Genomic DNA, 17147 nt, shown 5'->3' with positions numbered 1-17147 from the left:
CCCCAGCATACCATTGGCCTTCTTGGCCACAAGGGCACATTGCTGCCTCATGCTTACCTTGGTGTCCACCAGCACTCCCAGGTCCTTCTCCGCAGAGCTGCTTTCCAGCAGGTCAGCCCCAACCTGTACTGGTGCATGGGGTTATTCCTCCCCAGGTGCAGGACCCTGCACTTGCCTTTGTTGAACTTCATGAGGTTCCTCTCTGCCCACCTCTCCAGCCTGTCCAAGTCTCTTTGAAAGGCAGCACAGCCCCCTGGGGTATCCGCCACTCCTCCCAGTTTGGTCTCATCAGCAAACTTGCTGAGGGTGCACTCTGTCCCTTCATCCAGGTCATTGATGAAGAAGTTGAACAACACTGGACCCAGTCCTGACCCCTGGGGGACACCGCTACCTCCAGGCCTCCAACTAGACTCTGTGCCACTGCTCACAACCCTCGGAGCTCTGCCATTCAGCCAGTTCTCAATCCACCTCACTGTCCACTCATCTAACCCACACTTCCTGAGCTTGTCTATGAGGATGTTATGGGAGACAGTGTCAAAAGCCTTGCTGAAGTCTAGATAGACAACATCCACTGCTCTCCCCTCATCCACCCAGCCAGTCATTCCATCAGAGAAGGCTATCAGATTGGTTAGGCATGATTTCCCCTTGGTGAAGCCATGCTGACTACTCCTGATCTCCTTCTTTTCCTCCACATGCTTGGAGATGGCTTCCAGGATGAGCTGCTCCATCACCTTTGCAGGGATGCAGGTGAGGCTGACTGGCCTGTAGTTTCCTGGGTCCTCCTTCTTGCCCTTTTGGAAGACTGGGGTGACATTGGCTTTCTTCCAGTCCTCAGGCACCTCACCTGTCCGCCATGACCTTTCAAAGATGATGGAGAGTGGCTTAGGAATGACATCCGCCAGCTCCCTCAGCACTCGTGGGTGCATCCCATCAGGGCCCATGGATTTGTGGGTGTCAAGTTTGCTTAAATGATCTCTAACCTGATCCTCCCCCACCAAGGGAAAGTCTTCCTTTCTCCAGACTTTCTCTCTTGCCTCCAGGGTCTGGGGTTCCTGAGGGCTGGCCTCAGCAGTAAAGACTGAAGCAAAGAAGGCATTCAGTAACTCTGCCTTCTCTGTATCCTTCGTCACCAGGACACCCACCCCATCCAGCAAAGGGCCCACATTTTCCCTAGTCTTCCTCTTACTGCTGATGTATTTGAAGAAGCCCTTCTTGCTGTCCTTGACATCTCTAGCCAGATTTAATTCCAAACGGGCCTTAGCCTTCCTCGTCGCATCCCTGCATACTCTGACAATGTTCCTATATTCCACCCAAGTGGCCTGTCCCACTTTCCACTTTCTGTAGACTTCCTTCTTCTGGCTGAGTTTTGCCAGGAGCTGCTTGCTCATCCATGCAGGTCTCCTGCCTCCTTTGCTTGACTTCCTACTCAGAGGGATGCACCGCTCTTGAGCCTGGAGGAAGTGATGTTTGAATATTAACCAGCTCTCTTGAACACTCCTTCCTTCTAGGGCCCTCACCCATGGTATTCCTCCAAGTAGGTCCCTGAAGAGGCCAAAGTTTGCTCTCCTCAAGCCCAGGGTTGCGATCCTACTTGGTGCCCTGCTGCCTCCTTGCAGGATCCTGAACTCCACCATCTCATGGTCACTGCAGCCAAGGCTGCCCCTGACCTTCACATCTCCCACCAGTCCTTCTTTGTTTGTTAGTACAAGGTCCAGCAGCACACCTCTCCTTGTTGGCTCCTCCACCACCTGTGTCAAGAAGTTGTCACCAATGCTCTGCAGGAACCTCCAGGACTGTTTGTGCCTCGCTGTGTTGTCTTTCCAGCAGATATCGGGGTGGTTGAAGTCCCCCATGAGAAGCAGGGCCTGGGATTGTGAGGCTACTTCCAGCTGTCTGTAGAAGGCCTCCTCGACTTCCTCATCCTGATCAGGTGACCTGTAGTAAACACCCACAACAGTGTCACCCACGCTAGCCTGCCCTTTGATCCTTACCCATAAGCTCTCGACTCGCTCTTCATCCACCCCTAGGCACAGCTCAATACATTCCAGTTGCTCTCTCACATAAAGAGCAACTCCACCACCTCACTTTCCTGGCCTGTCTTTCCTAAAAAGCACGTAGCCATCCATGACAGCACTCCAGTCATGCGAGCTATCCCACCATGTCTCTGTAATGGCAATGAGATCATGGCCCTGCGACCGCACGCAGATCTCTAGTTCTTCCTGTTTGTTCCCCAAGCTGCGTGCATTGGTGTACAGGCATTTCAGGGAGGTGATCGAGCATGCAGGTTTCCCAGGAGGGATACAAGAGGATCCTCCATAGCCACATCCCATGCGCACTTCCCTGGCTGCATTCACCTGTTGGAGGCATCCTGACTTGAGCAGTCTTTTGCCAACTACCCTGTCACTATAACTCTCCCCTTCCCCATCTTTCCTAGTTTAAAGCCCTCCTTACCAGGTTGGCCTTATATGGCACCGCAACCTTCTAGGAAAAGGAGGGGCACAGTAGCATTTGCTGAGGGGGCTGGCAGTAACAGCAGTTGTGGGAGGAGAAAATTGAAGCAGAGCTGAGGTACCAGGAGGTGAACCCACACCCCATGTCACCCAGGGAAGCCAGGTGCATTTATGGAAGCCTTTGAATCCGTACGAAGCCTCATCTCATCCACTTGCAGCTGCTTTCACAGAGGGCTCACAATGTTGGCAAAGATCATGACAGGTGTCCTGCCTAGGTAAGAGATGGGAATAGGGTCTTCCAGAGTGGGACATTTCCATGTGTCCTAGATGACCATCGTCTGATGAGACAAATTGCAATGCTGGAATGGGTCTCTCTCCACTCTTTAGAAAAGGCCCATAGGTGATTCTTTCAGTCTACTTCAGTGACCGTGTCCCAGGAGGAGGAAGCACAAGGGAGAGAGAAATTCACGCCTTCTGCTGGACCAATGTTGCTGAGCAGAGGCAGGCTCCTGGGATGCAGAGAGCTCCTGGCAACGTGGCAGCACTGCTGGGAGACAACTCTTTGCAGGAGCAGCTCCCCTGTCAAGAGCAGCAGGGCTCTGGGCACTGCCTGCTCTTGCTGACATCCATGAGAGAAGGCAGAGAGAAGTGAAAGGGAGTGTGGAGTGGGAGGCCAGAGGAGAGCTCCTTGTGGGAGGAATCTTCACAGCCCTTTGCACGGTAAGCCTCTGGCTGCAGGGCAATGCTACTGCTGTTGCTGGAGGGGTCTTCTAAACCCAGCCCATAACGGAGAGTTTTCTTGAGGCTTGCTCTCCTGGCTTCTCCAGAGTGCAGGAGGGCATTCCTTGCCACAGCATGCCAGGGACAGGGTATCCTGCTGCCTTCTGCCAGGGAGAGCTGCATGGGTGTGAAGCCAGGGTGTGCCACAGGTCTAGGCAGGGCTGCCATTCAGAGCAGTGTTCCTGCACCCCAGGGTGCTGTGTGCCCCGGGCAGCGACTCTGCTGCCTGCGAGGGTCAGCACTCAGCCTGCCCAGCAAACTCCCCACAGCGCTGCGGGCAGAAGCTCTGGGTGGGAGGAGAGACCCGGACAGGGCAGGCTGAATGTGCTTTCGGGAGGGTGGTGCGTGGGTCAGGGCTGCTCACAGCTCCAGCTCACCTTGAGGACATTTGTGGAGGGCACTTTTCAAAGGAAGGTCAAGGCAGGGGATACTTGAAAGGGAAGGAGCTTTCCTTCTAGGCTGTGTGCTTTGAGTTCGCTACTTAGGGGAGGGGAAAATACAGGAAAGAGTTTTCTGGTTTGGGAAGGAACTGAGACTCTCAACCCTTCCCTCTCAGAGATCACTAGGTCTGTGAGAAAGCTCAGCAAACCCCTTCCACCCCTCCTCAGCCCACAGACAGCACCAGCATCACCTTTATGGCCTTGTCAGGGATTTTCTGACCTGCTCCTCAGGACCTTTGAGCACAGCAATGCCTCTGCCCAGCGCCCTGTCCCGGTAGGTTTCTGTCATGCAGAACTGAGCGTGCAGAGGGTGGGATGGGGTCTGTGAGCACCATCAGGGAAAAGACATTGGGATAGAGAAGGAGCTGCCAGCAGGGAGAGTTCCAGGCAGTGAGATGGGCAGAGAATGAGAGGGAACTGCAAATGGAATCTCCATGGGAGGAAGGATTTGGGCAACTCATGGTCAGTCCCTCTGACGCAGACACCTTCCTCTGAGCCAGTCCCCTGTGTCTCTGCTGATGAGCAGATGGTATATTGGTGTGAGGAGAGGGTCTATCGCATTGGAACGGAGACATCCAGAAAGGGTCGGGCACCTGCTGCCTTCACATGAGAGTTTCCCTGCCTTGCTAGAATGGGAGCTGGTGTGGCTGCTTCAGATACAAGCACCTCTGCTCAGCAGGGCAATGCTGGGGGAGATGAATCCCTCACAAGGATCTTCCCTTTCCAAGACAGCTGGCAGGAGAGCTTGTCAGAGTCCAATCCTCTCTGACCAGGTTCTTTTAGCTATTCCACACATGGACAGTGTAATGTTGAATATCAACATTTACTTCTTAGAAGATATTGGACGTTACACAGGATTTTTGATTTAGCAGAGTGACACAGCAATATGCTGAAATCACAATACAAGTGTGAGTTACACTTAGCAAAATAGAGCAATTGCAGTATCAGTTCAATCACAATACCAGTGTGATCCCCATTACTGGTCTCTATCCTGTGCTCACCATCACAACGCTGGGCATCCCCAGTCGCCGGGAAGGAAGACATGCGATGAAACCAGCTCAATCCCACTGCTCTCTTCCAGGTTCTTTTGTTACTTGTTCAGTTTTTATACTCTGTGTTGGACTTTGCCACGAATACACTCCCGCCCATGCTGGTGTGGCTAACTCAGTGAGACATGCACACTCTTTTGATGGACTTAGGGGAAAATATTGACACCAGCTGATCCACTCAGCTGGGGTATAGTCACTTGATCCACTCAACTGACATAGCTGTTTATCTAAAACCAAGGCTACCTTCCAGTCGCGGTCCCCTTTGCGATGAGATAAGGTCAGCTTTCTGTGCAACAGCTGTGGTCAGTCACACCATACCTTGTCCCCTGAGCTTCATGGGCACATCCCCCTTGCCCATCTTCCCTGAGCCTTCTTCCATTGTAGGGGTTTATTGGTTGGTCCAAGTGCTATATTCCTCTCTCCTTCTGGTAAACAGAGAATATTCCCACTGGGTCACTGGACTGAGTGTCCTTAGCTCAGCTCATGGAGCACAAACCCCTCGTACCCCCACCAAAGAACTGGAAATGTTCGTCCCCTTCCTCCATTTACACCCCCCAGCAGAGCAGCTGGAAATCGTTAGCAGAGGCCCCTGCTCTGCATGGCACACTCAGCCAGCACAAAGCGGAGCTCGAGCTGGGGAGCTGAACAAAGGTAAAGGAGAGAGGAAAAGTGGGAGGTTCTGTGAGGAAGGCGAAGGGTTTGTCTCCCAGAAGACTGCTCTAATTTGTCCCTGTCTTTTCCTCCTTGGACAGGCCCCCATGCCCAGCATCAGCAAATGTCCAACAGCAGCTCCTTCAATGAGTTCCTCCTCCAGGCATTTGCAGATATGCGGCAGCTGCAGCTCTTGCACTTCTGGCTCTTCCTGGGCATCTACCTGGCTGCCCTCCTGGGCAATGGCCTCATCATCACAGCCGTAGCCTGTGACCACCGCCTCCACACCCCCATGTACTTCTTCCTCTTCAACCTCTCCCTCCTCGACCTTGGCACCATCTCCACCACTGTCCCCAAATCCATGGCCAATTCCCTGAGCAACACCAGGGCCATTTCCTACTGGGAATGTGCTGCACAGGTTTTTCATTTTACCTTTCTCTTAGCCACTGAGTATTCTGTTCTCACTGTCATGGCCTATGACCGCTTTGTTGCCATCTGCAAACCCCTGCACTATGGGACCATCATGAGCAGCAGAGCTTGTGTCAAAATGGCAGCAGCTGCCTGGAGCACTGGTTTTCTTGATGCTCTCCTGCACACTGCTAACACATTTTCCATACCACTCTGCCAAGGCAATGTTGTGGAGCAGTTCTTCTGTGAAATTCCCCACATCCTCAAGCTCTCCTGCTCAGACGCCTACCTCAGGGAACTTGGGGTGCTTGTGGTTAGTATTTGCTTAGCTTTTGGATGTTTCGTTTTCATTGTGCTGTCCTATGTGCAGATCTTCACAGCTGTGCTGAGGATCCCCTCTGAGCAGGGCCGGCACAAAGCCTTCTCCATGTGCCTGCCTCACCTGGCCGTGGTCTCCACGTTTATGAGCACTGTCATGATTGCCTACCTGAAGCCCCCCTCCATCTCCTCCCCACTTCTGGATCTGGTGGTGGCTGTTCTGTACGCGGTGGTGCCTCCAACAGTGAACCCCCTCATCTACAGCATGAGGAACAGGGAGCTCAAGGATGCACTGAAGAAACTGGTTCAACTGCTACTACTTCAGCAGCAAGAAGCTGCCCATGTCTCCTCACAAGGGATTTCCAGGTTACCTGGGCAAGTTTTGTGCTTTGGGCATCCTGCCTGTGAGAGTCATTTGTACACAAATACTCAAGTTCATCCCACTTGTCCAGAGGCACAAACCCTGTCTGCCAAATTGATTAGTCAGTGGGGATCGGATTTGGAGACTGACTCGTTGTAATAAAAATGTCCATGTTTTCCCATGATGAAACACTGGAAATTGACAGGGAGGTTGTGAATCTCAAGAGAAGAAATTTTCACCTGCCCCTCAAGCTGGTGTACCACCGCTTTGTCTGTTATGCTAAGGACTTAATCTCAGTAAGCTTTCCCATATTTCCCCATGTCCTGATTAAATTGATCATTTCTGAAGTCATCTTTGCAGCAGACTGTCTGGACATAGGCACTTTCCCTTGCTTTCCACTTTTCCTTCTCTCCTGTCTCTTTATTCCTTCAGACACCTCTGCTCTCTCTAGGTGCTGCTCTGAGCTTCGGGGAGTGTAAAGCTTGCCTCATCTTTCAGGAGGCTAGTTGTCTCTTTAGACAATGCCTTAACTGCGTTTTTCCTCTATCCTTTCCTATCAACCTGCCTAAAACATTTCTACTAAGGCTATCCCTTGTGGAAAGTGCACCTCCCTGGAGGCAGCCTGGACTTGAAACACAGTTTAGGAGTTTATTTTGATTTTCATTCAACTCCATCATGTTTTACTTTTGCTGGATCCCAATAAAGAAGAACCCTTCTGTGTCTATTTGCAGCTAGTTCTCGAAGGAAAGCAGGTGGGAATTGGTGCATAGAGGCTGTAACATTCAGCTACAGACTTGAGTGGAAGAAAGCTTCGATTTTAACAAGAGTGAGGTAGGTCCCCAGTGGCTGATGAGAGAAATGGCAGGGCTGGGGAGGTGAGGAGCAAAGCTGTTTGTACATGTCTCCTGTCCAAAATACTGCTTTTATCACACATCACGATTCCTTAGGAGACCCTCTGAGTCAGTATGAGTTGGAGAATGTGTCTATCACTTATTCTGTAAGCTGAAAAGCAAAGAAAACGTTACCAGCAGAAATCTTTTCTCTTCTTTTTTTTTAGGTTCTCAAAGAAATCTTCCTCTTTCAAATACACTCCTGAAACCTCTCCAATTAGCCACATGAGAACTGAAGGACTGAAGGAAATTATGGGGATAGACATGGCTTGTTAGGGCTTTTTGCATTTTAATGGCCCTCGGGTGTATTTGGTGCTGAGTCCATGAACGTCAGATTCTGTGAGGAGACTGAACAAACCTCTCAAGAAGTTGAATTCAGAAGCCAGTCCCAAAGCTTCCAGGAGCATTAATGGGTCCCCCTGAGGGCCATTACTCACAGAGCCCCCCTAGAGGCTGATTAGAGCAGAAAGTTGGAGGCCCTGATTGCAGGTAGGCAAAGGAAATGTGCAGGTGGCTCTGATGGCAAGTCAGCCTTGATGTCTTTCATCATACAACATGGCCAGGCAGTGACACCCAGCCCCTGGGTAGGGTGATCCCTTGCCTCACACTTTGCTCAGGCCTCTTTGTGGGGGCAGTGTGAGGGTGGGGGGGGGTGCCACGCTGAGTTAGGGATAATGAGATGGCACCTCCCAGGCGCTCCCTGGGAGGGAGGTGGAAGAAAAAAGGCTGCTACTGCCCTTAGCCTCCACTTCACCAGGATAATGTAGCCCAGGATCCTCAGCCTCCCTCCACAAGTCATGTGCTGCAGGCAACACGTCCCATCTTGGCAGACCTCCTGTGGACCCTCTCCACGTCCTCCCCATTCCTCCAGCACTGGGCATCCCACACTGGCACACATGATTCCAGATGTGGCCACACCAGTACTGAGTCAACAGGGGATAGTAACTGTCCTTGTCTGGGTGGCCAGACACTTCCCAATGCAGCCCCGTATGCAGCTGGCCTCATCTGTGGTGAGCACGCACCACAGGCTCATATGGCATCCCTCGTAATGTCCAGGCCCTTCTCCTCAGGGTCACTCCCCAAGGCAGCACCTGCCACTTCCCCTTGCACAACTTCAGCAGGCTTCTCTTGGCCTCATCTCCAAGCTTCTCCAGCTCCCTCTCCACTCAAGCTCCTTTCTGTCAGCTCTGAATGTGTGTGTGCAGATGCCTCATGCCATCTTGCCAGGCCTCTCACAGGATAACAGCATGACGAACTGCAGGACACTACAGGGGGTAGTATTTTAAAGGAAGTGCTGGCAATGGTGGAAATTGGCATGGCAACCATCTCGGAGAAGGCAAAGGAAGGTACAAAGGCAGCAAAAGCAGGGTCAATGGGGACAGGGTAAAGAGAGGTGGTCTGACTGCATGGGAGGAGATCAGGGTGGTAAAGGAGAAGAGCTTGTAAGGTGGAAAAGAGGGGGAAATGCAATGAAAGGTGAACAAATGAAAACCCAGGCCTATGTGGGGGTACCTGCCAAGCAGCCCTGAATCTGAACTCCTCTGACCAGAGCAGCACAAGACAGTAAGCGAAATGTTTTCCCTAAGTTCAACAAGAGAAGACCTGGGGTGGAAGGAAATGCCAAATGCTTCAGGCTGGAAGGGACCTCAGGTTGTCTCTAGCCCTACCTCCTTCTCACAGCAGGCTCAGCTATCAGCTCCAACCAGCTTGCTGAGGCCTTCAGTCATTTAGGTCTTGAAAACCTCTGAGGATGGAGATGGCACAAACCCTCTGGGCAACCTGCCCCAGTGCTTCACTGTTTGCATGGGTAAAACACTGGCCCTTATCCCCAGCCTGAACCTCTCTTCTTTCAGCTCATGCCCGCTGGGCCTCATCCTCCCATGGTGCACAGCGGTGAAGAGCCTGGCTCCATCTTCTTGATGACCTCCTGGTAGGGATGGGCAGGCTGTTATTCGGTCTGCCCAAAGCCTCCTCTTCTCCACGCTGAACCAACCCAGCGCCCTCAGCCTCCCACAGGGACAAAGCTGACCTTACAAATGTGTGCCTAGGATGTTTAAGGCTCTCCCAATCCTTCTGGATTTTCCTGGATCTGCAAAGGACCTTAGGCCTGTTAGAGTGCAATCACCCTCATGCCATGCCTTTCTGCATGCATCACACTCATCGGGTGTCGTGTTTAGTGAACTGATGTTGTAGACGGTGAGGAGCGCCCATTCTGGACAAGCAGTCCTTCATAATTAAACCTTGATTCATTCTCTCATTCTCCTGCCATGAATCCCTGTAAAATCCTGGTTCAATATGGGTGGCAGCCTTGAGTTGGGAAGATGCTCCGAGTCACTCCAAAATCCGTCCTTTCTGCAGGCTGAACAAATTCGTTCCCTCAGACTCTCCTCGCAGGGCAAGTGCATCAGTCCCCAATCACCTTGGGGGCCTGCACCTGAAATCACTCAGAGTGATCAGTAGTGCTCTTCTACAGGGCCCCCAAATGGATGCAGCATCTAGATGTGCTCTAATGAGGCAGAGTAGAGGGGGATAATCACTTCCCTCCATCTCCTGCCTTTGTTCTGGTTCATGCAGGCCAGGATGCTCTGGCCTCTGTGGCTGCCAAGGAACACTTCTGACTCACATTCAGCTCCCTGCCCACAAAGTCTCCCAGGTGCTTTTCTGCTGGGCTGCTGCCCAGCCACGGACTCCCCAGCCTGTATCGCTTCAAGGTGTTGGTCTATGGGAGGTGCAGGACCTGGCATTTGTCCTGCTTGAATTTCACAAAGATCCCGATAGCCCATTCCTCCTCCCTGCTGAGGTCCCTCCAAATGGCAGCCCTCAAGCATGTGACCGCTCTGCCTGATGAGGTGTCATCTCAAATGTGATGAGAGTTGCCTCCTCCAGGTCACTGATGAACCTCTTAGACAGGTCAGGTGGCAGTAGAGACCCCTGCATACTCCACTTGTCAGCAGCTTCCAGGGAAAGAATGACCCCTTCCTGAAAACCCTCTGAGCTCGATCATCCAACCAGCTTGTTAGCCTTCTGGTTGTCTACCCAGCCTATCACAGCGCCTTTCTTGTATACAAGAATATTGTGGGAGACAGTGTCAAACGCCTTGCTTAAAATCATGGTAAGGGACCTCCACTACTCTCCGCTCCTCCACAAGACAGGTCTTTTATCACAGAAGGCAATCAGGTTGGTCAGGAATGATTTCCCTTCATTTAATCTATGTGGACTGTTCCGAGTCACATTCTTCTCCTTCATGTGCCCAGAAAGGTGATCCAAGATGAATCGTTCCATGACACACTCCACACTCAAGTGAGGCAGAATGGCCTGCAGCTCCCCGGGTTGTCCTTGTGGCCTTTTTGGAAGATGGGCACAACATCTTCCTTTTTCTCGTCATTGGCACCTCCCCCAACTCCACAACAGTTCAAAGAAGAGCCTTCTTGTGACAGTGGCCAGCCCTCTCAATGTCCTGACACCCTCCAGAAACCTCCTGCACTGCTTGCACTCTGCTGTGACAGGGGCATGAAATTCCCTGCATAAGAAGCAGGCCCTGTGATCCACAAGCTTCCTCCCATTGATTCAAGGAGATGCATCCACCTCCTCAGCCTAAATGAGTGCTCTCAAGCTCATGCTCTCCCACAAGCTCTCACCCAGCCCCTGCTCCATCCCAGGCAAGACCTCCATACATCTGAGCTGCCCCTTCACACAAAGGGCATCCTCCCATTTCATCTTCCACAACAATCTCTCCTGAAGAGCTTGTAGCCTGCCATCACAGCCCTCCACTGGTGTGAGTAATTCCACCACATTTCCATTCTTCCAGCCATCTGGCAGCATTGTGAAAGCTTGTGCATCTCCACCTGCTCCTGCCTGTGCCCCAGGCTGAAGACATTTGCAGATATTTGGGCTGCAGAGCCTCAGCTATGGCACAGCTCCCTCTGCTTCCCTCCCTCAGCCGAAATATCATGGGATTGCTCTCCGGTACCCACCTGTCCATGCTGCCCTTGTCCTTGCCCTTGGACTCTCTGGGCAGGGGGGTTTCTGATGCAGTTCAGACACTCACCCTGTGGGTCCTGCCATGCAGATGTGTCCTTGACACTGAGGTGCCCAAGCCCCCCTCTAACGTGTTGGGCTCTGGGCAATGCAGTGTTGGGGGCTGGGAATGAGCCAACTCTCTCTTCAGGACACCCCATCTTAGGACATTCCACTGTTTCCTTGGGGTGTCCAGCTGGGCTGCACGCTGCCCTCCAGAAGGGCACAGATCCCCCATTGCATCTTGGTGTTATCTAGGTGCCCCATGGAGAACCTCCTAGATACTGAGGCCATGGAAATGCTGCTGGCAGGCTGCATGTGGGCAACTGGAATGAGTCCAAGGTGCTCCTGGTTAGAAGGGGAGTGCTGAGATGTCCCTCGGATGCTCAGGGAAAGGGTGCTGGGTTGGTTGCTCTGCACTTTGGAACTGGATTCGTCTGTGGTGTCGTTTCCTTTTAGGGTAACATGAGTGCAATTGTCCTCCACCTCTGAGGTGCGAGCACAGGGCATCTGGGAACAAGACACATGGGCAGACCAGCTCTCCTCACTCTGCACTAAAGCCACAGTGAATCCTCTTGCCTCTCAGGAATCACAGCTGGTCACTCTGAGTGCAGTAGCAGTGCTGAGGATTTCTGTCTCCAAGAAGCCTCCTCGGGTGTGAGAAGAGGAAAGGAAAGGAAAGGAAAGGAAAGGAAAGGAAAGGAAAGGAAAGGAAAGGAAAGGAAAGGAAAGGAAAGGAAAGGAAAGGAAAGGAAAGGAAAGGAAAGGAAAGGAAAGGAAAGGAAAGGAAAGGAAAGGAAAGGAAAGGAAAATATCCTTAAAACTCTTAATGAACTCCCATTGTTTAGAAGTGGGAGTGAAGATGCTGAAAGCCCTTCTACATGAGCAGTGGATTAAATCTGATTCAAAAGGTGAATATAGAAGGTGAGTCACCCCTGCTCCCATGTACGCAGTGCTGTAGGTCAGGGCTGACTCCTCTGGAGCCCACGGGCAGAGGCCCCTGCTCCTCACAGCAACCTCAGCCAGCACAGACCAGAGCTCCAGCCATGGAGCTCAATGACAGTTGTGCTGAGATGGCGAGAGGTAATGTGTGTTCATTTGGGGGAGGTTATGAGAAAATTTTCCGCAGAGAAGTCTGTCCTAACTTATTAATGACTCCCCTTCCTCAGAGAGCTCCCTCAGCCGGGAGGGAGCAAATGTCCAATACCAGCTCCCTCAACCAGTTTGTCCTCTGGGCATTCACAGAAATTCAGGAGCTGCAGCTCTTGCACTTCTGGCTCTTCCTGGGCATCTACCTGGCTGCCCTCCAGGGCAATGGCCTCATCATCACAGCCGTAGCCTGCGAGCACCGCCTCCACACCCCCATGTACTTCTTCCTCCTCAACCTCTCCCTCCTTGACCTTGGCACCATCTCTGCCACTGTCCCCAAATCCATGGCTAATTCCCTGTAGGACACCAGAGCCATTTCGTGCTGGGAATGTGCTGCCCAGATCTTTCTGCTTCTCTTCTTTTTCCCCAGTGCAATGAGCAGAGTTTCCCTTTGCAGTGTCTTTCTTGGCACTGACACCAAGGGAGCTCTGGTGAGTACAGGCGGGGTGAGACAATGGGTCCTGTGTCCATTAGGAGATCTCAGCTTCCCTGGCCACAGTCAGGGTGTGATCTCACACCCCTCTTCTGCGAGGGTGGCAGTCAGGTGTCACCATGGGCTGGTCCCTTCCCCATACTGTGCTCCATCATTCACAGTGGAGCAGGAGTGGAGGGTCTGGATGTGGCAGGGCAGTCTGGATGCAGTCTGTGGAGACAGACCCCCTGCTCCTCAGGACCATCCCCCCCCCACTACCACAGCCCACATTTCCTCACTGCAGCCTTTGCATGGGGGCTGCAGCCCTCCTGGAGACACGTCTGCCAATGGTAGCCGGACTTTCTTTCTTCAGGGCTTCTTTTCCTCACTTCCACACTGGCCTGCTGTGCTCTAAAGCGTGTATAGAGCAGGGGAGACAGAGAGTGACCAGCCTCATTGCGGGGCCTCCTGCCCTTTGCTGGAGAGCTGCTCCCCTTGTCCTGGGGCCTGGCCTGAGTTACGCTGTGGACATGCCTGTGCCTGGCCCTGCACCTCTCGGGTGCTGACCTGACCCTTTCCCCATCCTGCTGACCTGACTCCCCATCTCTATCTCAGACCTGCCCCCTCACTACAGGCAAGAAAGCCTTGGCAAGTGAAGCTGGGATCCGAGCAGATCCCAGAGAAGGTTGTAGGTACAAAAGGTGACCATATATCCCCACAGCAACTCTTGCCTGAAAGCCAATTCAAAGGTGTAAGGAGGGCTTCAGAGTTCAGCCCCTACCCACGTAACACTGCCCACAGACGAACAGCTGAATGAAAAAGTGAGGGCAGCCACTTGGGATCTGATTTGATGATGCGTAGTTCCGAGAGCAAGTGTTTCTGTATCCCAGCTCAAGTGTTTAAGCACCATTTGCCTCTGGGTTCCTGCTACAAAGAGGATGTTGTTGGGAGCAGCAAGTGCCCTTGTCCTGTCCCACGCTTGTTCATCTCTGCTTCTGAGCGGGCATCTTGTTGCCTGGCTGGTGCTGAATCCCCGACGTGGAGAGAGGTGGGGAAGGCCAGGGAGCTGCTGCCTGCAGAATTGGTCCCCACGTTGCCAGGAGAGGGGCCAGGGGCTGTGAGCAAGGGGGCAGCAGGCCAGACAGGGGCAGGGGTGGGCAGGGATGCAGCAGGGGCCTCGTGGAGGGGGCAGAGATGGTGCCAGTGCAGCGCAGAGGCTGTCGCCTTCGTCTCCCTTGCAAAACGTCCGGCATGGCCCCCGGGAAGGAGCAGGCTGTTTCCCCATCCCCATGCTGCCCTCCCAGAAGGATGGGACACGCAAGGAGATACTTGGCCTGTCCTGTGCTCAGGGCCAGCTCCCCGGGGCTGGCACAGCTTGGCCTGAGGCACCTCCAGCTCCTCAGCCTCTGCTCCAGCATGGCTGGCACAGGGATGAGAGCTCCTCAGGCAGGGCAGAGCGAGCCTGGCTGGGCCAGCATCAGGGATAAGATGCAAAGGTCCTTGGCTCAGTGCTGGGCTTTGGAAAACTCCCTCTGGCATCCCGAGAGCTTCTGTCTGCCTCTTCTGCCCTGCCCTGTGCTCCCCTCCTGGTGGCCAAAGTGAAGCTCAGCATTGCCTGGGGACTCTCCTCCCCATGGGGAGCAGCGGGAGGGCCTTCACCAGCCCCACACTGCCTTTTCCACCCCCAGCCTTTGCAATTGCATGTGCCCACTTCCCTTCACCACTGGAAGCCCGTGAAAATCCCAGTGCTCCTGCCCTCGAGCTGGCATCCAGCCTGAACCTGGAGCCTGGCTGCCCACAAAGGCATCACCTGTCCAGTGCACTGCCAGGGTGGCTTGGGAGAGGGCAGCTCCCCTCTGCCTCACTGGGGCTGGGCATGAGGCCGGGGCTGGGCACAGCTTTTCCCTGGGGATCTCCCTGAGGAACCACTCCAGGTGATATTCCACCTCTGCCCTGACAGCAGCACCCATGCTCAGGGTGCCGGGATGGAGGGCACAGAGGGCGGAAGGGGGATGGGCTGCCCAGGGGGAGCATTGAGACCTTGTCCGTGCACACAGGGATGGAGTGAGGAAAGCCAGAACTCAGCTGGAGATGGAAAGAGAGACATTGCACATGGAAAGGGCTGGAGTATTATTCAATGATTATGAAATGATCCCCCAGAGTCTGGGGGATCCAACCACCCGGCCCCTGCCCAGTCCGGGCTGGGCCCCCCACGGCTGTTAGCAGACAGCCATGCTCCCAGATCTGCTGGGGTCTGATGCAGAAGAGTGACCATGCAAGGCTGGCCTTTTCCTCTCCATCGGGATATGGAGAGCTGCAGGAGGATGGAGCTGGCCATGCACCATCCCACAGCTGGGGTGAGCAGCCAGCAGTGGAAAGGGGCCATGTGAGGGTCTGGTCCAGGACGATGGCCTTCTGGCAGCTTCCCCAGTGTGTCCATGCAACACAGGGATCACCCTGGGCTCTTCTCTTCTGCACCCTCCATGTCCTGGTGCCTTTCCCAGGAGACCTCCATTTGCCTGCAAGCACACTGGTGGGTGCTCCCACACTGCCCATTCATACACAGGAGCTTCCTGCTGGTGTTTTGCCTCTCCCAGGCCCTTTCCAGCCCATCACAGCAAATCCCCAGCTCTCCCCACCTCCCCTTCCCTCTCCTCAGCCCACCCAGCAGAGCAGCCCAGGCTGAGGGTAGGGAGGGACACTCCCTTCCCTGTGCCTGCTGGGTCCTCACTGCTTCGCCTGAGATTTCTGAGCTCTCATTCAGTGCATTCTTCGGTTTAGCCCTTTACCTTTGGGCGACTCCACTTGGGTTTGGGAGTCTCCACTCACTGCCCATCCCAGGCAAATGCTGTCCCAGGAGATCCCCTGTGCTCTCAGGGTGGCTCCATATTCCCTTCCAGAAGCATGGACATCTCTCACCAGCCCTGTAATATGGCAGACAGTCCCCAGCAGACACCACCTGACCCCTCACCTGCTCCAGGGACACCGGACACCCACAAGTTACAGCTGACTCCAGCCCTCCTGCCCAAACACATCACCCTAGGAGCTCATGCCCCTTAGCCCATGGAAAACCCAAGCACAGCAAAGGGCCTTTTCGGGTGCAACTCCCTGAGCGCATTCTTGGCTCCAGCTTGGAAGAAGAGTCCAACCTTCAGGCACTGTCCTCAGGAAATTCCCTTTTATTGCAGACATGATGGCTGGGAGTCCAGCCCGGACACAGTGCTACGCAGATTTATGGAAGGCTTCCAGACCAGAGAGACAGGGTTTGTGCTGCTGGAGAAGTGGGATGAATTCAAGCATTTACAAACAGAATTATCACAGACAGAATGCCCAAAGCACAAGAGTTGTCCAAGGTAAATTGGAAATCCCTTGTGAGGAGAGATGGGCAGCTTATTGCTGCTGAAGTAGTAGCAGTTGAACCAGTTTCTTCAGGGCGTCCTTGAGCTCCTTGTTCCTCATGCTGTAGATGAGAGGGTTCACTGTTGGAGGCACCACTGCATAAAGAACAGCCACCAAGAGATCCAAAGCTGGGGAGGAGAGGGAAGGGGGCTTCAGGTAGGCAAAAACTGCAGTGCTGACACACAGGAAGACCACGGCCAGGTGAGGGAGGCACATGGAGAAGGCTTTGTGCCGGCCCTGCTCAGAGGGGATCCTCAGCACCACTGTGAAGATCTGCACATAGGACAGCACAATGAAAACAAAACACCCAAAGACTAAACAAAGACTAACCACAACAAGCCCAACTTCCCTGAGGTAGGAGTCTGAGCAGGAGAGCTTGAGGATCTGGGGAATTTCACAGAAGAACTGCTCCAGGACATTGCCTTGGCAGAGTGGTATGGAAAATGTGTTAGCAGTGTGCAGGAGAGCATCAAGAAAACCACTGCTCCAGGCAGCTGCTGCCATCTTGACACAAGCTCTGCTGCCCATGATGGTCCCATAGTGCAGGGGTTTGCAGATGGCAACAAAGCGGTCATAGGCCATGACAGTGAGAACAGAATACTCAGTTGAGATGAGAAAGTAAAAATGAAAAACCTGTGCAGCACATTCCCAGTAGGAAATGGCCCTGGTGTTGCTCAGGGAATTGGCCATGGATTTGGGGACAGTGGCAGAGATGGTGCCAAGGTCAAGGAGGGAGAGGTTGAGGAGGAAGAAGTACATGGGGGTGTGGAGGCGGTGGTCGCAGGCTACGGCTGTGATGATGAGGCCATTGCCCAGGAGGGCA

The sequence above is a fragment of the Apteryx mantelli genome, chromosome 24 (genome assembly GCF_036417845.1).
Source record: "Apteryx mantelli isolate bAptMan1 chromosome 24, bAptMan1.hap1, whole genome shotgun sequence".
In the NCBI taxonomy this organism is placed as follows: domain Eukaryota; kingdom Metazoa; phylum Chordata; class Aves; order Apterygiformes; family Apterygidae; genus Apteryx; species Apteryx mantelli.
Note: the sequence above shows the minus strand (reverse complement) of the source record.